The sequence below is a fragment of the Hemitrygon akajei genome, chromosome 15, assembly GCF_048418815.1.
Source record: "Hemitrygon akajei chromosome 15, sHemAka1.3, whole genome shotgun sequence".
Classification (NCBI taxonomy): Eukaryota; Metazoa; Chordata; class Chondrichthyes; order Myliobatiformes; family Dasyatidae; genus Hemitrygon; species Hemitrygon akajei.
Genome location: NC_133138.1, coordinates 80,154,711 through 80,173,432, shown reverse-complemented (window position 1 = coordinate 80,173,432; position 18,722 = coordinate 80,154,711). Strand labels below are relative to the sequence as shown.

General features: G+C 40.9%; 1 protein-coding gene and 1 pseudogene across 3 annotated transcripts in view; both read right to left on the bottom strand.

Moving 5' to 3' along the window:
• Positions 1 to 18,722, bottom strand: part of jakmip2 (janus kinase and microtubule interacting protein 2) — a 261,397-nt gene that overhangs the window by 118,437 nt on the left and 124,238 nt on the right. The gene's annotated exons all lie outside the window — the stretch shown is intronic.
• Positions 5,303 to 6,228, bottom strand: LOC140739085 (adenosylhomocysteinase A-like; annotated as a pseudogene).

Genomic DNA, 18,722 nt, shown 5'->3' with positions numbered 1-18,722 from the left:
ACCTCATGATGTACCAGTGTAATTTACCTTCAACTAAAATAACTGGTCTCTCCTTCTCCATGTCTGTGAAGCTCAGAATCACACAGAAAATAAAAACAGAGAAATAAAACTCAAAAGAATAAACTACTTACACTTACAAAATTGAATTTTATAGAGCATCACAGTCAGGTAAGAGTGATGTTAGCATTCATTTCGAGAGGACTAGAATACAAAAGGAAAGATGTAATTTTGAGCTTTTATAAAGCACTGGTGAGGCCTCACATGGAGTATTGTGAGCAGCTTTGGGCCCCTCATCTAAGAAAGGATGTGATGACATTGGAAAGTGGTCAAAGGAAAAATGATCCTGAGATCGAAGGGCTGGTTATATGCGGAGCATTTGATGGCTCTGGACCTCTGCTCACTGCCATTCAGAAGAATGAAGGTGACCTCATTGAGACTATTGAATGTCGCAAGGCCTCAACAAAGTGGATATGAAGAGAATGTTTCCTGTGATGGGGGAGTGACCAGAGGAGTCAAGCACCATTGGGTATATTTAAGGCAGTGGGTGATCATTTCTTGATTAGTCAGGGCATGAAGGGATATCGGGAGAAGATTGGGTCTGAGGGGGAAATGGATCAACCATGATGAAATGGCGGGCCAAATGGCCTAATTCTGCTCCTATATGTTACGGTCTTATAAATACTTCATAGCAATTGAAACTTGATTGGAAGGTCTCTAATTTAATTTGAATCCAGTTTGTAGAAATAAAGAATTTCTCTTGCCTGCCTCAAAATTTTGTGCAGAAAGGATTTCACTTTAATTAAGCTTTGCCTGTGTTGAACTTCGGCAATTCCATTTTAAAAGCTACTAGACAATCAATGTAGCAAATTAAAAACTAGCCTCCTGGCACAGTTGGAAATATTTCTGAATAGGAACCAAAGAAGATGGCTAGGGCAGAGGGCTTATTGTCTAAAATTCAAAGTGCTCCTTCTCCCAGAACCACCATCCACAACCTTGATTAGCCTCCAAAAAAAAGCCACTGTAATTTTCAATTATACCCAGGCAACTTTTGAGAAGCTTGCACTGTAATCTCATACTGAAACAAGTCACACAATTATGTTAAATAAATCCTGATACCTTCTCTTTAATAAGTATAAGTAACACATAGCAGAGTTATCAAGCTAAATATGCCACTCAGGTATATAAGGAATATTTTGAGCAGATGTCCAGAAACTTAAAGTGCTAGATTTTAAAGAATTGCCATGGAGGAAGGAAGAGTGATGGAGAGGTTTAGTAAGGGAATTTTAAAATTTGGGGCCTTTGTCACCGGAAGGATTGGCACCAGAGCAAAACAATCAAATCTGAAGTTGATCTGAAGGCCAAAAGTGGAAAATAGCGGATATTTCAAAGGAATGTAGGTCCAGATGGGATAGGATGAGTGAGTTTTAAAGAAACATTGTGTTGCTTAACTGCGAGTCAATATATGTCAGCAGACACTAGGTGGACAGCAGGGACTTGTGAGGCAAGTTCCTGGAGAGTTCAACAGCTAGCAGTGATTTGAGTAATCAAGTCCTGAGGTAAAAGGAGACAAGAACTAGGAGATGAAGTGAAACAGGGTCAGAGTCAGCCAACGTTACCAGGATGGACACGTTCCTAGAAGAATGATGGTGCCAGAACACTACGCAACTACAAGTGACATCCTCCAGATGGTTCACAAAACTACTTCTTTCACTTTCTCTTTCAAGTGTGGTTCTGCTACTGTTGGAGCCTGTAATTTGCATTTTGGTGGCGTGCATTCAGGCCAACTGAGCGGTCTAGTGCTTTGCTGAGAGGGTTCTGTGAGTCCTCAAGCGAAGTGTGCAGCCGAGGCCAAGAAGCCTGGAGACGGGGCACGAGTCCATAAGCGACTCCATTTCTCACCAATCCCACTGATTAAAGCACCAAGGAAGATTGAAATCATTGAGGCAAGTGCAGAAAGTGAGCAGGAGTCCAGCCTTCCCGAAGGAAGGTCTACAATCTCTTACTGGATTAAATGCATCTGTCTGTAAGCCTGAAACATCATTGCATAGTAAATCAAACTGCCCTTGTTGTTCACAGGCTGCTCCTATCAGAGCAGACTTCCTTATCTAACCATCTTAAACTAGTTTGCAGTAGAAAGGGAGAACACAAAATCTCCAGATCTTTGTGACTTGTCTTGCTCTCGTTTTTACTTTTTGTTAATTGTTCTTTCAAGATGACGCTGCTTGATCTGTACGTTGATGGACATCAAATAAAACGGCTGTAACCATGAACTTTGCATCTCATTCTTGACTTTTGAGAAATCATCTGGAAAATATCTCCTGTTCCAGCAACTTGGTCTAGTAAGAAAAATTTGATTACAAAACCATTGAAAGTGCAAAACAAAGGTGTTCTGGTGAGAGAATGGTTACAGCTGAGCAACAATCAGCTGGGACTATTTATTTGACCATTAGAACTGCCTTCAAGGACACCAATAAATTCACTCTCTTTGAGGAATGTTGCTACACTCTGGAGCAGGAATGAATGGGGCTCAGTATCTGTAATGATCTGGTTTAAAAGGCCCATCTGTAGGAATTCTGAGATAACAGGACTGATATCCTCTGGTAGCTTGGTTAATTTCACTTCTATTCCCTCCAAATGCGTAGCAGCCACTGGCTCATCCGGCTTCTCTGGTTTCGAACACGGAACAGTACAGCACAGGAACAGGCCCTTCAGCCCACAATGTTATATTGAAAAAGCTAAAAAGTAAATCAAAAACACCCAAACACTAATCCCTCCTACCTACACAATGTCCATATCCCTCCATCTTCCTCACATCCATGTGCCTATCTAAATGTCTTTTAAAAGCCTCCAACATATTTGCCTCTACCACCATACCAGGCAGCACATCCACCACTGAGTGAAAAATTACCCCTCACATCCTGTTTGAACCTAGCCCTCTCACCTGCAATGCCTGCCCTTTGATATTAGACATTTCTACCCTGGGAAACAGATACTCTCTGTCTACTTTATCTATCCCTCTCAATATCTTATAAACCTCTATCAGATCTCCACTCAGACTCGACTGCTCCAGAGAAAACAACACAAGTTTGTCCAGCCTCTCATGATAGCACATGCCCTCTAAACCAGGCAGTGTCCTGGTAAACCCCTTCTACACCCTCTCCAAAGCCTCAGCATTGTGAGGCAAACAGCAATGTATGTAATACTCCAGATGTGGTTGAACCAGATTTTTACAAAGTTGTAACATAACCTTTTGACATTTGAGCTCAATGCCTGGACTTACAAAAACAAGCATTCCATAAGCCTTCTTGACCACCTTACAACCTGTGCAGCCACTTTCATTGAGCTATGAACTTGGACCTCAAGATCTCTCTGCTCAACAACACCGTTAAGGATCTTGCCCTTAACAGTGCAGTGTCTCATTGCATTTGCCCTATCAAGGGGCAACACCTCAAATATATCTGTGTTAAACTCCATCTACCATTTCTCTGCCCATATCTGCAACTGATCCACATCATGCTGTATCCTTTGTCAATCTTCTACACAATCCACAACTCCACCAATCAGCTTACTAACCCATCCATCTACATTCTCATCCAAGTCATTTATTTACATCACAATCAGAGGTCCGAGCACAGATCCCTGCGGAACACCACTAATTACAGACCTCCAGCTTGAACAAGTCCTTTCAAACACTACCCTCTATCTTCTATGTGCAAGCCAGTTCTAAATCTAAACAGCCAATTCGTCATGGACCCCATGCATCTTAATCTTCTGGATTAACCTCCCATGAAGCACTTATCAAAACCTCACTAAAATCCATGTAAACAACATCTACTGCCCTATCCTTATCAATCTCTTCCATCACATTGTCAAAAAACTAAATAAAGTTGATCAGGTATGACCTGTCACACACAAAGCCATCAAAGCCACGCTGGCTCTCCCTAATAAGGCCATGGGGCTCCAAATGCTCATCTTATATCTAAGAATTTCTCTACAACTGGCATGAGACTCAACAGTCTATAGTTCTCAGGTTTTTCCCTCGTTCTCTTCTTAAATAGAGGTACAGCTTTAGCCACTCAACAGTCCTCCAGGACCTCGCCTGTGCTTAAAGAGGACACAAAGATACCAGCAACACACACAAAATGCTGGTGGAATGCAGCAGACCAGGCAGCTTCTATAGGGAGAAGTACAGTCGACGTTTCGGGCCGAGACCCTACATCAGCGCAAAGGGTCTCGACCCAAAACATCGACTGTACTTCTTCCTATAGATGTTGCCTGGCCTGCTGCGTTCCACCAGCTTTTTGTGTGTGTTGCTTGAATTTCCAGCATCTGCAGATTTCCTCGTGTTTACAAAGATACCAGTCAAGGCCCCAGCAATCTTGCCTCTTGCCTCCAATAATCTGGGGTAAATCCCATTAGGCCCTAGGGACCTACCCACCTTATACTTATATGAGGCCTAACACTTCCTTCTCCTCAGCCTCTAAATGTTGTATTGTACTTACACTGTCAGCACTGATCTCCTGGTCCTTTTCCTGGGTAAATACTGTAGCAATGTACTCATTAAGTACCTCATTCACATTCCCCACATCCAAGCAAATGTTTCCCCCATTATCATTGAGTGGTTCTATCCTCTCCCTGGTGATAGCTTGCTCTTGATGCATGTATTGCAAGTCTTGGGATTCACCTTAATCCTACTTGTCAAGGGCATTTCATGGTTCCTGCTGGCTTTCCTAATTTCCTTTTTTAGTTCTTTTCTGCCTTTATTATATCCATGTGCTCCATTTGATCCTAACCTCCGACGCTTTTCATAGTTTTCCTTGTCCTTCCTCCTAACAGGAACATACCTTTTCAGTGCTCTGTGCAATTGATATTTAAACACACTCCACATGCCGGAATTGTATTTACCGGAGATAATGTGTTCTCAATTAACTCCCTCTTGTATTCCTTCCCCTTCTGAGCCTTTTATGGTCTTCTCTCCTTTCCTATCAGACCCCCCATTCTCCAGCCCTTGATCTCTTTGACCAATCAACTTCCTGTTACTTCAATTCACCACTCCCCCTCTCCTGGTTTCACCTATCACCTATTACCTCATACTGCTTCCTACTCTCACCCCATCTTCTTACACTGACTTCTCATCTTTTTTTTCCAGTCCTGATGAAGGGTCTCGGCCTGAAATGTTGACTGTTTACTCTTTTGCATGGATGTTGCCTGGCCTGCTGAGTTCCTCCAGGATTTTGTGTGATATTGCATTGATTTCCAGCAACAGTGTACTGTCTTGTGTTTGTGATTCTCTTAACTGTGATTAAGTGTTCACCTTCTTTGTAGCATTCCTAGCCAACATTTTACATCCAGATTAATATTAAAGTGATCAATGTTACTAACAATTTAATCATCCTTCATTTGTTCAAAGTACCTTCCCACAATGATATATCTGCAGCCAGTTGTTGTTACAAAGATATTCCCTTCTTCACAAGCTTCATCCATTGTTGTGACCTTATAGCTTTCTATCGCAGCTTGTAGTGTATTGACGGGGTCAATATTTGTTACAATAACTCTTGCTCCAAAGCCTCAAAGAGGCTGGGCACACCCTTGCCCACATTACTGTCTTCTTACACCTTGGCAGCAATCATGACATCTGTGGCATGTCTTATACCATCAATAAGTCATTTTCTGCATCTGTAAAGATAGTCAAATTTGCTCTTTAGTGACAGGGATATTCATATTAATGGCAGGAACTTGAGCACCTTATTCTTATACATCTTCCAGAGATTATACACTGTAGTTGTTGTTTCCTCAGAGGTTATTTTAATACTTTGTTTAGAATGCTTAACATGGATTTGTCAGATCCCCACCAACATCCAAAAGCATATTGAGAGATTTTCCATCACCAAAAACTATAGTGTCTTTAATGCACTAAATGTATTCTTCCTCCATCTCTCACTTCCAAGCATACACAGGAGTTACAGATTTGGCAAGTACGGCAGCTGCAGGATTCAGAGTTGAGAACATATTGTAGTTGGAGTACTGAACCTCTGCCCTGAGACTCAATCAACAAAGCAGTTTGAATAGTCATGTGAAGACAGTCTGCAATGATTTGTTTCTATCTTGGTGCATCTTAGTCATCATCATCATCAAGCCAGGCATCTCACTTTTTGCAATCTTAGTTGCTTTACAACCCCATTCAACCAAACTAATGTCAACAAATATGTGGGGCAGCTTGTCAGTCATGTCAGGTACCAACAACGAGATCATCATGGTTGGGTTCAATCTTCTCTCAACTCACCCCACAGCAAATCTCTGTACTAGTGTTTGTTCATGTACCAAGATACAGTGAAAAGTTTGTCCTTGCATATTGTTCATACAGATCAATTTATTACATCGAGGTAGAACAATGTCAATCAATAACAATGCAGAGTAAAATATAACAGCTACAGAGAGTTCAGTGCAGGTGAACAATAAAGTGCAAGATCACAATGGGTTAGATTGTGAAGTCAAGAGTTCATCTTAATGTACAAGAGGTTTATTCAAGAATCTAACAATGGGATGGAAGCCGCCCTCAAGCCTGGTATACTTGCTTTCAGGATTTCGTATCTTCTGCCCGATGAGAAGTGGAGGGACGAAAGAATGTCTGGGATTGGTGAGGTCTTTGATTATCCTAACTGGTTTACTGAGGCAGCAAGTACAGTTAGATGAAGAGGCCAAAATTATGCTTAGTATTCAAGGTGTTAGCTCACCAAGATTGTGTAAAATATTTTTTATTCTTGCACTCAAATCCTTGAACAATGCACCATTTGTCATCCTACCTACCTGTTGTAGGTGACGTTCAATGGCACATACACCAGGACACCTTTGAACATCAACATTTCTCAGTCTTCTACCATTTAAAAAAATATTACAATGCGCATATAGATCAGAGAACAGAAGTGAGTGGACTTGCATTTTTTCATATTGTTTTTGATCCACCATTTTATTGTTCATCTACTTAGCTCATCTATATTCCCTTGAAGTCTTTCTCTGGAAAAATGTGAAGCCATTCACTTAAGTGCACACACATTTTTTGAATGGTGCAAGTTTGGAAAGACTTGTGTTGTGAGAAACACAGGTGTTCTTGCACCGACATGCAGATGTAACAGGTAATTAGGAAGACAAATGATATGGTGGATTTTATTACCAGATGATTTGAGTGTAGAAATAAATCTGTTTCTGCAATTATCTAAGGCTGTAATAAAAATTATATATAGTTTTAGTCTGTATCTGTAAAGATTGTTAGAGCAATTTTTGGGTTTAGCACATTCATATTTAACAAATGACTTTGGCCACCTGTCTTTGGATCTGAATATGAATTATGGATTTAATTTGGAGTGCAGCTCTGAACAACAGGTTCCTAAAAGCTGTCAATCCCAGACCAGACAACACTAATTAAAATTCACTCGGATGTCTGTGGTGTGGGTGCAAATCAGGAGGAGGGAAGTTTGTGTGTAGTTTCAAAGAAAGCATTGTTGATACATTGTAAATATGGAATTGTCTTTTTATGTTTAGCACTTAGAATATTGAGTCCCATGTTGGGCCAGCCTGACCATTCAACCAAAAGCATCTCCATATGATGCTTGCTGTTCCTTGTTTTGTCAAATAAAGAAGCTGCTTTGAATCCATCAGTACTTTTTCTCCAGTGACTTCATTCATAAAGGCATCTGAATTTTTGGGGAATTTTGAACTATCTGGATGTTGGGAAGGTTACATTGCAATTGTACAATTGGTCACCAGGCTATTAAATGGAAAAAATGCTTAAAAGATTTACGGGGATGTTGCCAGAACTCAAGAGATGGAGTTATTGTGAGAAGTTGGATAGACAAGGATTTTTTCTTTAGAGGTTTACAAAATCATGAGGGGCAAGAATGGGGTGAATGCACTCAGTCTTTTCCCCCCCAAAGTTGGGGGGAGCATAGTGTTAAGATGAGAGGGGTAAGATTTAATAGGAACTTGAGGGAAAAACATTATTAGTATACATAAAAGATTGTACTTATTGGAAAATTTTGCCAGTGGAAGTTGTTAACAACTTGTAAAAGACTTTTGGACAGGTACATGGATTGGAAGAGGTTTAGAAGGATAGGCTAAATGTGGGCAAATGGGACTAACTTAGGTGGGCATCGCAGTTAGTATGGGCCAGATGGACTGACAGGTCACATTTTATGCTCTATGATTCTATGTCACATCTTTTCCATTAACAAAGTGCAACAAAGATTCACCAGGCTGTTTCAAGGAATGACAGTTTTGCTCTATGATGACAGATTGATGGTTTAGAGGAATGAGAGGCAATCTCTTTAAAATTTACAATATTATTATAGAGCTTGGTGGGATGGAGACTGGGAGCATATTCCCTTCTGACTGAGAAGTCTAGAACCAAATGTCACAATCTTAGAGGCTAGAGAAATTTGAAATTCTCCACTCTGCAGGCTGTGAAGGGCCTATTTTTGAATTGATACATTACTAAATTTGTTTACTATTGCAGAAAATTAAGTATAGTGCAGGAAAATAGAGCTAGCATAGTGGTTAGTAAGACCCTTCATTATACAGGCAACTCAAGTTCAATTCCCACCGCTGCCTTTCAGAAGTTTGTGTGCCCTCCCTGTGACTGCTTTGGCTTCCTCCAGGTGCTCCGGTTTCCTCCCACAGTCCAAAGACATACCGGTTGGTAGATTAATCGGTCATTGTAAATTGTCCTATGATTAGACTAGGATTAAATCAGGGGATTGATGGGTGGCACAGCTCAAAATGCTGGAGGGGCCAATTCCACGCTGTAGCTCAATAAATAAATAAATACGTCAGTCATGATCTTGAGAAATTCTAGAGTAGCCTTACACTGCCATTTGGACTCTTCCTGTCCCTTATTCTTGTGTTACAATGATACATTTTTCTACACTTTAATGCCATTTACCATCCAGCCAACCTGCCCCTCACACCTCCATGATTTCCTGCCTTCAAATTGAAAACCCTGATTTTGGACTGAATCACATCACTTTCAAATTTAAATGTAAAATGCCTCTGCATTTTGGACACTTCTAGCATGGGGTTCTTTGCAACAAGTTTATTAATTAATCCATACCTGGTCCGTACCACCATTTCCAAATACTCCCTTGTTAGTTTCTCAACATACTGATCTTCAAGTCCCTCTCAGATAAATTTCAGGAATTCTCTTCCAACACTGCTAGTAGTAATTAGCTGTAGCAATCTATGTGTAGGTTAAGGTCTTCTATATTTATTGTGCTTTCTTGTTACATACAAGTCTAATTTTCTCCTTTATACTGAGTGCACTGAAAGGTCTTTAAACAGCTTTCACAGAGCTCCACCTAAACTATTTCAAATTCTACAGAGAACTGCCAATCCTTCACAAGTACGTTATGAATTCTTTCCATATTAACAACACTACATCACCTCCTTTTCTATTTTGCCTGTCCTTTCTGAAAGTCATACATCTTGGAGTATTTAGTTCCTATCCTGCAACCACATTTCAGCAATGGTAGTTAGATGATATCATATAGATAGATAGATAGATAGATAGATACTTTATTCATCCCGATGGGGAAATTCAACTTTTTTTCCAATGTCCCATACACTTGTTGTAGCAAAACTAATTACATACAATACTTAACTCAGTAAAAAATATGATATGCATCTAAATCACTATCTCAAAAAGCATTAATAATAGCTTTTAAAAAGTTCTTAAGTCCTGGCGGTAGAATTGTAAAGCCTAATGGCATTGGGGAGTATTGACCTCTTCATCCTGTCTGAGGAGCATTGTATCGATAGTAACCTGTCGCTGAAACTGCTTCTCTGTCTCTGGATGGTGCTATGTAGAGGATGTTCAGAGTTATCCATAATTGACCGTAGCCTACTCAGCGCCCTTCGCTCAGCTACCAATGTTAAACTCTCCAGTACTTTGCCCACGACAGAGCCCGCCTTCCTTACCAGCTTATTAAGACGTGAGGCATCCCTCTTCTTAATGCTTCCTCCCCAACACGCCACCACAAAGAAGAGGGCGCTCTCCACAACTGACCTATAGAACATCTTCAGCATCTCACTACAGACATTGAATGACGCCAACCTTCTTAGGAAGTACAGTCGACTCTGTGCCTTCCTGCACAAGGCATCTGTGTTGGCAGTCCAGTCTAGCTTCTCGTCTAACTGTACTCCCAGATACTTGTAGGTCTTAACCTGCTCCACACATTCTCCATTAATGATCACTGGCTCCATATGAGGCCTAGATCTCCTAAAGTCCACCACCATCTCCTTGGTCTTGGTGATATTGAGACGCAGGTAGTTTGAGTTGCACCATATCACAAAGTCCTGTATCAGTTTCCTATACTCCTCCTCCTGTCCATTCCTGACACACCCCACTATGGCCGTGTCATCAGCGAACTTCTGCACATGGCAGGACTCCGAGTTATATTGGAAGTCTGATGTGTACAGGGTGAACAGGACCGGAGAGAGTACGGTTCCCTGCGGCGCTCCTGTGCTGCTGACCACCGTGTCAGACCTACAGTCTCCCAACCGCACATACTGAGGTCTATCTGTCAAGTAGTCCACTATCCAATCCACCATGTGAGAGTCTACTCCCATCTCCGTTAGTTTGTGCCTTAAGATCTTGGGCTGCATATACGACTACTTATGCTATCAATTCATCTACCATGCTGCAGATGCAGCTTACATTTACATAATGTCTTTAAATTTGGTCTTTTAGCATTTTGCAATGCTCTGATCTTGTTTTTACCTGCCCTTCTTTCTGCTGCCCAATTATTTTGCTTACAGTGTGTCTGATGTCAATTTCCATCCTTGTTCTCTCTTTCCCAACTCTACTCACATTCCCACCCCACTATTAATCTAGTTTAACCCATCCTAAGAGCTTTACTAAACCTCTTTGTGAGAAGTCAGTCCCAGTCCAGATGAGGTGTAACCAATTTGTCTAACTTGGGTCTTAACTGTCTTGGAATCAGCGCCAAAATCTCTAATATTTAAATCCATCCATCCCTCCAGCCACAAATTCATCTGCTCTGTCTTCCTGAAATTTCTGCTTGTGTGCCTTAACTCACTAAATTCTGATTACAAGAAGTCACCTCTTCTTCCTCTGTCATTGTTACCATTATGGACAATGACTTCTGGCTGATAACTCCCCTCCTCTAAGGCGTGCTGTATCCAAACAGTTACATCCTGGGTTTTGGAGCAAATAAGACAACTATGGCCAGAAAAAGCACTAGTCTGCCACCTTATGTAATGAAACCCATTCTCATCACCCTGTCATAGGAAACCATCACTCTGGCCTGTATCCAAAATGAATAATCTGTTGTTGGTCTAAGTAGAACTGATTGGACTCCTGTTCTACTTGCCTACTCCTCCTGGTTCATCCTGCAAACTCTGAATCATAATCCACATTTTTTGGAAATATTGTCCACAAATTTCTCAACTCTGTGGTTGAGCCTCCCAGCTCTTCTCTAGCTCCAAAACCACAGTTTAAGCTGTTATCACTGGAGAAACTGTTATCACATTTTATCACATGTGAATGGGCTGATCAGTGGATGTGTTCACAGTGATTCATATGGCACCAGGTGTACTTTAAAAACATTTTTATTGCTGTAAACATTATGTTTTAAAACTCATTTGTGTCAAAGGTGACTTTAACAGGGGAATATGTCAACAAAGAAAACAGTTATGCATTAGGTAGTGCCAACAGGAAGCGTCTTTCCCCATAACATTCACCTTGAACAAAAGTCTAAACTGCAGATGTTGAAAATCTGAAATAAAAACTAAATGCTGGAAATCCTCAGCAGCTTGGACATGAGTGGTGTGCCTCAGGGATCTGGTCTGGGACCCCTACTCTTTGTGATTTTTATAAATGACTTGGATGAGGAGGTGGAGGGATGAGTTAGTAAATTTGCTGATGACACAAAGGTTGGGGTATTGTGGATAGTGTGGAGGGCTGTCAGAAGTTACAGCGGGACATTGAAAGGATACAAAACTGGGCTGAGAAGTGCAGATGGAGTTTAACCCAGATAAGTGTGAAGTAGTTCATTTTGGTAGGTCAAATATGATGGTGGAATATAGCATTAATAGATAGATAGATAGATACTTTATTCATCCCCATGGGGAAATTCAACATTTTTTCCAATGTCCCATACACTTATTGTAGCAAAACTAATTACATACAATACTTAACTCAGTATAAATATGATATGCATCTAAAATCACCCTCTCAAAAAGCATTAATAAATAGCTTTTAAAAAGTTCTTAAATAGTTTTCTAAAATACATTGAATGGTAACTTAAGCTCAGTCATAACCCCGGCACTTTAACATATCTTTCCCCTGACGGTTGAATTGTAAAGCCGAATGGCATTGGGGAGTAATGGCAAAACTCTTGGCAGTGTGGAGGATCAGAGGGATCTTGGGGTCCGAGTCCATAGGACACTCAAAGCTTCTAAGCAGGTTGATTCTGTGGTTAAGGCGGCGTACGGTGCATTGTCCTTCTTCAATCGTGGAATTGAATTTAGGAGCCGAGAGGTAATGTTGCAGCTATATAGGACCCTGGTCAGACCCCACTTGGAGTACTGTGCTCAGCTCTGGTCGCCTCGCTACAGGAAGGACGTGGAAACCATAGAAAGGGTGCAGAGGAGATTTACAGGGTTGAGTGAACTTGACCTTTTCTCCTTGGATCGACGAAGGGTGAGAGGTGACCTGATAGAGGTGTATAAGATGATGAGAAGCATTGATCATGTGGAGAGTCAGAGGCTTTTTCCCAGGGATTAAATGGCTAACACAAAAGGACACAGGTTTAAGGTGCTTGGAAGTACAAGTAGGTACAGAGGAGATGTCAGTGGCAAGGTTTTTTTTGCATATACGCAGAGAGTGGCGAGTGCGTGGAATGGGCTGCCGGCGACGGTGGTGGAGGTGGATACGATAGGGTCTTTTAAGAGACTCCTGGATGGATACATGGAGCTTAGAAAAATAGAGGGCTATGGGTAAGGACATGTTCAGCACAGCTTTGTGGGCTGAAGGGCCTGTATTGTGCTATAGGACAAAGCCAACATATCAGACTGAAAATGTTAACTCTGTTTCTCCTTCTGTGGATTCTGCCTGATATGCTGAGTGTTCACATTTAATACTTTGGCCAATAGAGACTGGATATGAATAGGTCAAATGTATCCCGACATCCACAGCCAAAAGATTCATTCAGGTTTGCTCAATTAAATATGTCTCTAACAACAAGCAGGAGCAAGACACCGGTGGGTGCAAACCAGATCCTGTAGGAGTACTGTATTGTTAAGTTTTTGAAATGAGCCAAGTGTTCAGCATATCCCAACAAAGAACTGATGACAAATGTGCTTTACACTAAAAAAATTAATGATAATACTGCTTTATGCATGTCTGCTTAAATTCCCGTTGCTCCATAATTCATTCTCCGCTGATGCAAAGCATTATTTTCAAATTCTCTGCTTGGTATGATTGCAATGCACTGTTATTATTTTTCTCATTGATATAGGACAGCTTAACTTATTTTGTTTGGTTTCATTCTTGTTGTCTGCTATCATCAATTACCAGTAATATATTATTTTGCTGCTTCACTAACTCCAGTTAATAGCTTATTGAAAGGTCTAAAATGAGAATGGGTCCTTGAGACTACGGTGTGTTTCCCATTTAATAACACGCAATATCATTCATCAAAGTTCAAATTTAGCGGCAAAATGTCACCTCAGCTTTCAAAATTCTCTAATTTCTGAGGGAATGATTCAAAGTACGTAGCCTCACTACAGAACCATTTTGTGGTGCCCTTACGCAAAGCTACGTGAAGTTGATAAGCATAAGCATTCTAATGAGAGATGTATTTTAGTGCACATCTTGTGTTTACTGATGAGTCTTAATGAATGTGAAAATACTAATACGACCAACATTTTCATAGAATTTCAAACCCCTCAGATTAAACCTACAACATAAATTGTAACTGTTAGTTCATTAGAATTAAGGCACCCCACTGGTTCTGACTAATTTGACCGTCATTTTCTTTCCACTTCATACCAAGGTTCCATTCAGTTTGGTTTGCACAGAATGAGCATCAACTTCTCCTATCTGATTAAGGCCTACATTAAAAGAATGGGATATATATTAGTATAGGACACATTTGGGTGTAGATCTTCACCCAAATATATTGCAAAATATACACTAGCCATTTTATTAAACACAAATGATTTTTTTTTTGCAAATGTGTCAAGTGACAAGCTGCTTTTGGAACATTAGCACCATCCTGTTGCCTAAAATCCCCCAAGAGGACCATGACCTTGTTGTTGGGTTTGGGGGCTTGCTTGCCTCAATGACCAGGAGAGCTATGTTGGCTGGAATCATCGCTTTATGCTTTGACTCTTGGTAGAGACATCCATGGAAAACAAGTTAAAGGGTAGAGGATAGACTAAGAGTGGTTGACCAGTCCTCCAGGTTCTCTGGTTCAGCTCATGGCTAACAACCCTGATTGGTCAAACAAAACTGTTACGGAAACAGCAATGAAGAATCCTTCTACATCTGAGTGTGACTGTATTCCTGAGGCTACACCCAGAACTCGCATGAGTAACTGTAGTAAAAAACATGATGAAGGGAGTCCTGAACAGCACCTGAGAGATGGAGGACTTTCATTATTGCACTAAATGCCAATGACATAACGGGCAGTAGAGAATTGTCTAAAATAAATTTTGGTTACTACATGTTCAGAGATTCCAGATATTTTCAATATTCAACTGATATTAGTTTGGCTCATTCCATCTTAAATTAAATTTCAATTATACATGGTACCATGGTGGTGGCGAACAAGATTCAAGTGTGTAACCTAAAAGATGTAGCTGCCCTCATTAGCATTAAGGATTTACATTAGTGAGGAAATCTATTCACGTTACTGGGCTCACAGGCAATTTTGTTATTAGCAGCAGACTGTACCGTGATTTCCGCTTTCCAATACTGTCAACCAGTCTCCGAGCTCGGGAAGATTAGGCGGCAACCAGCATATGGTTAAGCCTGTGGCAACACAATACAAGGCTGACAGGCAACACATGTTGTTTCAAACCCTTGAGTTTCAGAAACCAATAAGACCACAATAAAAAAAATCAACTGCAAAGCCAGCTTCAATCAAGTACCTCAGAAAACAGATCAAACACCTCTGTCTGTCAGACTGTGGATTAACTCTAGCAATTAAGTATAAAATAGCCTACGTGCACAAAGTACTTGAGCTAATCTCTTGATTGGCAGGTGCAATGGTTGATCTGTCGTATAGGGATTTCTCCAAGCTGGTTGGCAGCTAAATATAGCTGTAGCTGCCGAGCAGTGAAAGGACCTGAAAATTAAACTTCCTACGGCATCCACAGACAAAGAGCCCATATACTCATGTGCTAGGACAACAAACTGCTCCGCTCGCTGGTCCTAATTAATGAACTTACATTGTAATATCTAATCAAAGCTCTAATATGAACAGTTTCACCCACTTCCAGACCCTTGTAAGGTTGTAATTCTAAGCACTCCAGAATCTTTCCATTACTGCTTCAAGGGAGACATTTGCATGCAAGCTTATATCTGACTAGCTATTTGGACAAAGATGTAAATAGTTATTTTCAATCTTCTTTCACACAAGATCCTCAAACGGAGAGTGGCCAGGAAGCTGCAAGTTCTCTCGAGGTCATTAGGCCCCCTCATCCTAAAGAGGCGAAATCAGTTGTTCTCCATTGTTAATCTGATTGAAATCCCTCTGCATAGTAAACCCGCAACCTTTACGTACCAAGTCACACAAATCAATGTTGTGCATATACCAAATTACCAAAATAGTCATTTTCTTCATTGGAATATCAAATACACAATTTTCTCCTAACAGGTAAATATGGCTCTTTAGAAGATTACCTGGGTTGCAAATGGAACAATGAAATTTAAACTCCTGTCTCATTTGGCATATTAACCTTTTACCACCTTGAGACAGCAGGTGTTGCTGTTTCAGTACAGTACAGCTAAATTTTGCACTATGCATGCTAATTTATGCCTTAGCTGGTACCCGCGGATACCTGCCAAGCACAGTCACTCAAGCACAGGCAAGCCATGTAAGGAATAAGATGTTTTGAAGCTTCCTGTATGCAAATAATCTAAAATGGGGCTCCCATATCCAGCTGTGTTTTAAATCACATTGCAATAAATATATTCTAGATGGAAATACCACAACATAAAAATCATGTCAGGTCACAGAGCAGCATTTTCTAATACTAAACTAATTGTTTTTCCTCTACGTCTTGCTCTTTATCTTAACACGGGCAGAAATAAAGCAAGCATAACTTAGATTCTGTTAGTCAGCCTGCTGAGGTTCGGTCTTCACTGAAATACAACAGCAGTGTGAGGAGCTTGCTGAAATATTATGGAACACTTAACAATAGGCACTTCAAATAGTGATATAAATCTGTATTTATTAATTGCTGTGCTCAACTGAAAAACGCCAAGGGCAGAATTATAAAGCACACATATTAACAAAGGTAAGATTCAATCACCGCTCGCACATTTGAATCTGAAGTGTTCAACCTTGTTTAGGATTTTGGCGGTGTATTCTTGTATGCTGCATTGGTGCAGTCTCCCTTACAAAGGAACGTTTTCTGTTTACCCTTCATTTCACCTCTGTGGATGGTCTAACACAGAAAGGCAAATGAAGACAGCTGATCCCTTTACGGGTTGTCAGAAACAGTTTATTCGTCTTACCATGAAATAGATATCAAATTAACTCCCTCTTCATTTTCGAGTTCATTTCATAAAGAGTATGCATCCTTTCATTCCAATAGGTTTTTAGTGTTAGCATCATGAGAATTTATAATAAATATAATGTGAGAGTAGTATTTTATTGTCTCTGTAATTGCTGGGGCTATAGAGGATTTCAAATTGATTGAATATCACTAATAATTTACCCAGATATTTATTAAAATGCTGAGAATTTGTTATAAATGCTGAGGAAACCAGTAACGGCAGGCTTTCCTTAAACAACATCAGTCAAGGTCTTCAGGCTACTTGCATCAGAAACAGCAGCAAACAAAAACAAGAGGCTAAATATTGAATAGGATGGGGATGTTCATTCCAGTGGGACTAACAGGGAGCATTAGCTGAAGTGCTAAGATCCAAATGGTACTAAATTAGCTTTGCACTCAACACCCTTTTGTTTCAAAAATGCAACCACTCTACAAGCACACAGTGGTTTGACCCATGCAGGACCCTATATTGGTGAGGGGATTGGAACACATACTGGAGATAGAGGGAGAAGACAGATGCTGCTGTAGTGCGCAAAACTAATCTGGTGTCATTTTGGACCTCAGTACTCTTGTTAATGCATTCTTAAATTCCCCAGAATTAACACATCCAGTGGCAGGAAGACACCCACAGGAAGCCATTTAAAACGATTACCCACAACTGCTGAGGTGTTTTTGAAGGATTTTTACTACTCTGGAGTTTGCAGAAACAAAGATGTGCTGTTTTGTAGATTACGTAACCACTGTAATTTGCCCATGCATAGATGTTAGGGGATACAAAGAAAGTGATAGACATGCAAAAGAGTTTGGATTACAGGGTGTAGGAATAGGGTTGTAGGAACAGGAATGCTCTGAGAGCCAGCATTTGTCCTTGAACCTCAGTAAGGAACAGGGCAAGGCCACCCTGATTGACCACAATTTATCTTATGGAAACCAACCAGTTGGTCCATGCTAACCACAGCAGCCTCCCTGCTAGTCCAAGTTGCTTGTGCTTGGACAACAACACTTCCCCTACATGTACCTGCCTTGACCACTTTATCCAGGCTCCCACTGCCTTCTGTAGAAAGAACCTACCTCTCAGCTTGCTTTTCAATCTCTCCCCTCTTATTTTGTACCTGTGCTCTCTGGCTTCGAACCCTCCAGCACTTGGGAAAAGATCATGACCTTCCACTTTATCCATATCCCTCGGGATTTTATAAAGGTTTATGAGGTCATTTCCCATCTGGCTAAGCTCCAAGTAGCCAACCTCTTCCTATAACTTCAGTCCTCTAGCCCAGGTAACATTCTTGTAAATTTCTTGTGCACCCTCTTAAAGCTTGATAAAGTCTTTCCTACAAAAGGGTGACAATAAACAGTACACAGTGCTCCAAGTGTGGCCTCACCAACATAATCTCCTTCTCCTGAGCTGACTGCCCTGACTGAAAAAGATCAGCACACTAATTACCTTCTTCACCACCCAGTCTAATTACAGCCACTTTCGACAAACTGTGCACATGTACTTTTAGGTTCCTATGTTCTACAGCACTCAGCAGTGCCCTGCAATTCTATATACAAGTCCTACCCTGGCGTGACAGTGGAAAATGCATCTATAGACAATAGGTGCAGAAGTATACCATTCAGCCCTTCGAGCCTGCACTGCCATTTTGAGATCATGGCTGATGATCTACTATCAATACCCGGTTCCTGCCTTGTCCCCATATCCCTTGATTCCCCTATCCATAAGATACCTATCTAGCTCCTTCTTGAAAGCATCCAGAGAACTGGCCTCCACTGACTTCCGAGGCAGTGCATTCCAGACCCCCACAACTCTCTGGGAGAAGAAGTTTTTCCTTAACTCTGTCCTAAATGACCTACCCCTTATTCTCAAACCATGCCCTCTGGTACTGGACTCTCCCAGCATCTGGAACATATTTCCTGCCTCTATCTTG